Source organism: Lactuca virosa, chromosome 6 (assembly GCF_052849685.1).
Source record: "Lactuca virosa cultivar CGN04683 chromosome 6, Lactuca_virosa_CGN04683_v6, whole genome shotgun sequence".
Taxonomy (NCBI): domain Eukaryota; kingdom Viridiplantae; phylum Streptophyta; class Magnoliopsida; order Asterales; family Asteraceae; genus Lactuca; species Lactuca virosa.
This window is the reverse complement of record NC_136431.1, coordinates 181,068,141-181,074,140: the sequence shown is the minus strand read 5'-3', so window position 1 is coordinate 181,074,140 and position 6,000 is coordinate 181,068,141.

Below are 6,000 nucleotides of genomic sequence, written 5' to 3'. Positions count from 1 at the left end.
AGTATTTAGGGTTGCATGTACACCATAGGAGTGTTAGAATGCTCAAAACCCAACACGAACGACTCCCCGAGCTAAACAAAATCACACCCGATTAGCAATTGGGCTCCAATATATGGTCCATAATCCATACTTAGGGTAAAATGACCATTTTACCCCTGACCCAACTTGAACCAAAACTGAGTCCCAAATCCAATAACCAAAAGAGCCCAAAACTAAAAGATCCACAAATGCCCACTAATGGACCAATTTTCCAAATTGGGCCCAACCCCCATATGGGCCTTATCTTAAAGCCCAATAATTTCCTTAGTCCCCAAAAGTTGATCTCAAATGGCCCAAAAAGCCCACAGCAACAAGGTGGCCCAAAGATGCGAAGCCCAAAACACAACAAGCCCAAGCCCAGTTGAACGTCGTACACTGGGCGTATGTTCAACTATGTTGGGCGTACATAGTGAATCCAGATCACGACCAAAACAAGGTACACTGCGCGTACCATCAGATACGCGGGGCGTAACTCGACTCATTCAAAATCTAATTTTCTGACTTAACCACTTAAGCCCTTTGTACCCAAACTTCATGGAACCTTAAAATAAAGCTCTTAAAGCATAAAGTCGGCACCTTTATGCACTTGCATGACCTATTGGGACCCAACAACCATCTTAATCCATTATGACCCATTATAATCCAACTAGAACATGCATGGACCATTCTTAAACATCAAGAAAACATTTTTATGAACTAACAACATGAGAAGAGGCAAGATCTATCACTCCAAGCTCTTGGAGTGGCTCAAACTCACAAGGAGCACTTAATACACCATAAAAGCCCTTAATCTTTCCCTAAACTCAAACTAGCATAAGAAGAAGTCAAGATACATACTTTTTACCTCCTTAAGCTTCCCAAGAGTATGAAGATTCTGGATCTATAACCCCAAGGCTACACCAAGCTTGATCACCAAGATCCACTTCCTTGAAATAACACTAAGAATCCTTCAAAATCACCTCCAAGCTCAAGAATACACTATCAAGGGGATTAGGGTTCGAAATGAGGCTCTAAGATTAGTGGAGGCTGAGAAATGAAAGAGCCTTGAGCTCATAAAGATGTTTAAATAGTGCCCAAACCCTAAAAATTAGGGTTTGACACTCTGCTCATTACGTTGGGCGTACCCCCAACTTATGCTGGGCGTACTCAACCAGACACGTGCCCCTTACCATGCACGCATGAGACTGAATTGCAAGCCTTTTCCATTTAGGACCAAATCTGCTAATTATTTCAAATTGTCAAAACTTCCTCATCTTAGGTCCGTTTCCAACGAACCTTATATCCACGAAAAGGTGGCGAGAAGCCCTACGCTTCTAACAACTCATCAAAGTCTGTAAACTCCCTGAACAAAACCCAAAATTCATAAAAGACCGAGTTATCGAATTACGATTATACCCTTGGTCTCCGAAGACACCATCGAACACTTGAATCACTTAAACCATAACACCCACATCCAAAAAGACCAAAACCTCTCTTCCCTAAGGCTCGAAGCCTCATGACAACTGAAGATTGGGCCACAACCCCGAATAATGAAGCAAATCCGAAACCTTTCCTGCATGGCCAATAAGTGTTAAATGCTAAAACCCCACCCTCTTAATCCATTAAGACAATAAAAAACATCCATGGAAAATGATTAAGAGCCAAAACCCTATTTTTGATTGTAAACCCCTCAAAACATCTGAAAGGACAGCTAGAATGGACTAGAGCATGCCATACTCCAAAAAGGTCAAGACTTGGAACAACATGCTCATGAATCAAGGACTTAGCAAGATCTAATGAAATACAAGCCAAGTTTGAAACTTTATACCTCTTGGTGGTTGCTAGATAGGTGAAGATCCCAGATCCAGGGCTCCTTCAAGCTTCTACGGTGGTTCTACTTCCTTCTTCCTCCTTCATGATCACCAAGCACACACACACACAAGGGTCAAAAACGCTCAAACAAGTGGCTCTGGTTTACTAGAATCGAATGGAGGTGTTGGAGGCTGATGAGAGATGAGGTTGGAGGCCATATAGATGTTTAAATAGGCTCCAAACCCTTAAATTTAGGGTTTGCAACCTTCGCACGTACCCCCTACGTATGCGATGTACGCCCAACGTACTATACCTGCAAATGTATGCCCAACATACTATCCTTCAGTATGAAATTACAAAAATGCCACTATGGGCCATTTTGCAAGCTTTATCATACACAAAGGTTGAATACCATAAGCCTTCATACTTAAGGATTAAATTTGGAAATACCTCATCGCCGGGATGTTAGACAAATCTTGTTATCAACTAATATTATAAAATATGATAGACAATCAATCTTCTGGGAAATTGACTTATTAGGGTAATTACCTATCATTTTGTCATAATGATCATATGTGAATATTTCAAAAAAGTTATTACCTAGATGTGTACAAAAAATAAGAAATTACCCACATGTGAAAAATACGGAAAGGTAATTACCCTGGTATGTTAATTTTTTTTTATTTTACCTTCTAATTTTGATTTTGTATAAAATTTAAGCTGTATGATAAATATTTTTAAAACCACACCATTTTGGTAAATATCTTATTAATATACACCATTTTAGTAAAAAAAAAAAAAACTCTAGATTTGAAAGGAAAAAAACACATCATCATTTTATAAAATTTTATTGTTTAAGATATTAAATCTAAAAATTATGTTTACTATGTACATGTGCAAAAATTGAGAATAAAAGAGGACATACCAACTCGATGATGCATATTTTTCTCTTGAGTTATGTTTTCCCTGTCAAAAATTGAGAATACAAGCTGGCATACTATATTAATATCTTAAACAATAAAATTCTATAAAATGATGATGTATTTTTTCCTACCAAATATGAAGTCTTACCAAAGTAATGTATTTTAGAAAGATATTTACCAAAATGGTGTGGTTTTAAAAATATTACCATTTAGGTTAAATTTTGATACCAAATAAAAAATAGATGGTAAAAAAAAGAGTAATTGACTTATAAGGGTAATTACATTTTCGTTTGTTCACATTTAGGTAATTTTTTTTGTTGACATCTAAGTAACGAATTTGTTGAAAGTGTTATAGATCTCACAATTTATTTGTGATGCTGAAGTGGAACAACCACCATGAGGTGCACACCGCTCTGTGTGATTCCTATGTGGAATGGTAGCCGGTGGTCAGAGTCGATCCAAACAACTGAGGTCCAGGACAAAAAAAAATGAGGCCCTTTAATATTTTTGTTTCAAAAAATACCAAAAATTGCAAATAATTGTAGTTAAAGATGTTGGGTTTGGAACACATAACGATACGAGTACACAATAATCAACTTCCTTATGAGAAATCAGAAAAGAGAAGTGAAATTATCTAATCATTTTTATTTTAACACATTCTTCCTATGGAAATGTTAAATCAACACTTTTAGGGTGTATTGATTAATGATGATTCTCTTTCAATTTACCTAAACAAATCAATTCATTATATTCTACATTTAGAACTAAAATAAACAAACAGACAATTGAGCTAGGTACAATCCACATACATAAATTGCACAATCATCAACTCGATTTCACAAAAATAAATTATACACAAGATCTTATAGAATTACGACATTTTTGAAAATGGATGTCCATATAAATCCAAAAGACAGTAAGCTTTCATGAAATTTGAACACTTTATCAAACATCTAGCATGCACGTTCAAAGTGTATATCCGAATTGATACATGAACTCAATCATAATGCAAATCTACAAATTGGAAGATAAAACAACCATGGAAACAATAGGAAAAAAAACCGGAATACTAAAACCATAACCTATGTGGTGACGACAACGTTTTAAAAACCGGTTTTTTAGTTGAACCACAATGATGACCAGTTCACGTTCAACATTATCGACGGTTGCTCAACCGTTGGTTTACATCTGACAGTTGTGTGTGTCGGGCTTTCAAGTTTTGTATACTTTGAATATCTTGATCGATTGAGCTATTCAATTTCTTTGGAAATGAAATGTTTTTCTAAATGGGCTAAGTGAAATAAAACTAACCAAGTCCATTAAACCGGTTTAAACAATTTTTTATCGGTTCTACCACACCGGTGCAACTCGGTTTTTGAAGAAACTGTCCGGTTCGAACCAGTCTAGAAATTGACATAAAACCTGTCGTTGAACTGTGACAACCCGAAACTTTTAACTTGAAAGATTAGTTAATGTTATCGTGATTTTTTTTCATCATTTAACACTATTTTAGGGTGTAATGATACTTTCTAAGCCTCGTATAATCAAAGGTTGAGTTCTAGGTCGAATAATACCAAGTCGTAGTACAAAATCGTGCCATACACCCTCATGAGAGGTGTGTACGGCCGCACACACGGGTGTGCGGCCGCACACCCACCCTCCAGCCGCACTCCCCCTCTTATATAAAGGAGGAGACCCCTTCACTCATTCCTTTCCTTTGGCTACACTCTACTACTTTCTCTCTCTAAAAACTTCATCCAAGAACACTCAAAAGGCCTCAAAAACGTGAACTACTCCATCATTCAGCTTGTTATAGTGGTAAGACACCTGAATCTAAGCCTAAAACTCATAGTGTTCTTCGTGTTCTTCATCCTTTGAAGGTGTACGGCCGCATACCTTCATAAGGTGGCCGCACACACACTAAACTCTCCAAAGTGAAGAGTTTTGGCCTTCATTTACTAATATGACTTGGTATTAGCACAAGAACACCTCGAAAACACCTCAAAATCGACATTTCGGACACAAACGAGGAATATACGGCCGCACACTCCTGTGTACGGCCGCACACACCCTCTGTACGGCCGCATACTCTTGTGCGCAACCGCACACACACCCTGGCCGCACACTCACCCAAATGGCCGTACACATCCCTTATTTGATCATATAGGGTCCCGACAAGCATTTCCAAGTCTTTAGGGTGGTTTCCCGTCATGTTTAGTCATGAAACACTCTAATTCTAATACGTATATGTGTTATCACATGATAATAGGATCCACTCGCGTACGAAACATCGGTTGACACTCAACACTCGTAACTAACTTTGCTTTCGGATCCTACGATAAACAGTGAGTTCATACCCCTATACCTTTCCGAGTTTTTCATGTTTTCAGGGGGGGAATACAAGCAAAAGTACAAGGAAACTTGTGCTCAAATATATTATTTTGTTTAAAATAATTACATGTTCAGTATGCTTTCAAACACAGAAAACCGTTTTACCATTCGATTTAGAAATCAACTCGTAGAAACAGTTTTCAAAACTAAAGCACAGAACTTATGAATCTTGTCATAAATTGTGATATTTTACAAAGGATTCATACCAACCATAAACAGGGTTTTCTGTATTATTACTTGTAAATTTGTTAGTTTAAGGATTGGAGACACGTCCTTGGTAACATTCCACCGGATTCGTGAGTGTAGGACTACCCTTGTAACCAAAATCTCTTGGAGGGAGAGCGTGACTATTGTGTATAGATCTATACGTGACTGACTATCCCGCACCTCGCGTCTAGCTACAGTGGGACCGTCAGGTCTACGGGTGACAAAGTCATAAAATGATACTGGCCACCGTACGTGCCATATCCATTTTAATGTATGGTTATGAAACTCGCAACCTAGATAACAGAGATTTACTTTGGTAATAATGAATCTAGTGAACTAACCTCAAAGTAATAACCGATTTGATTACTAGAGGGTATTGATAATACCCTTAGGATCTAGTTCACTACCTACTTATTAGTTCTATTTTTGTAATAAGACTAATACATCTCACGGAGAATAAACAGGGTCTTTCAAGGAAACTACATCTAACGACACAACTATGGTAGATACTTGTACTTCTCTTTCAGAATCGATAACCAAACATCTTTCATAAGAAAATATGGGATTTTCTTGGTAAACACTTTTCAAAGGATCAAAGAAACCTTTCTTTCACCAGAACTAAACGCTTATGAACTCACCAGCTTTATGC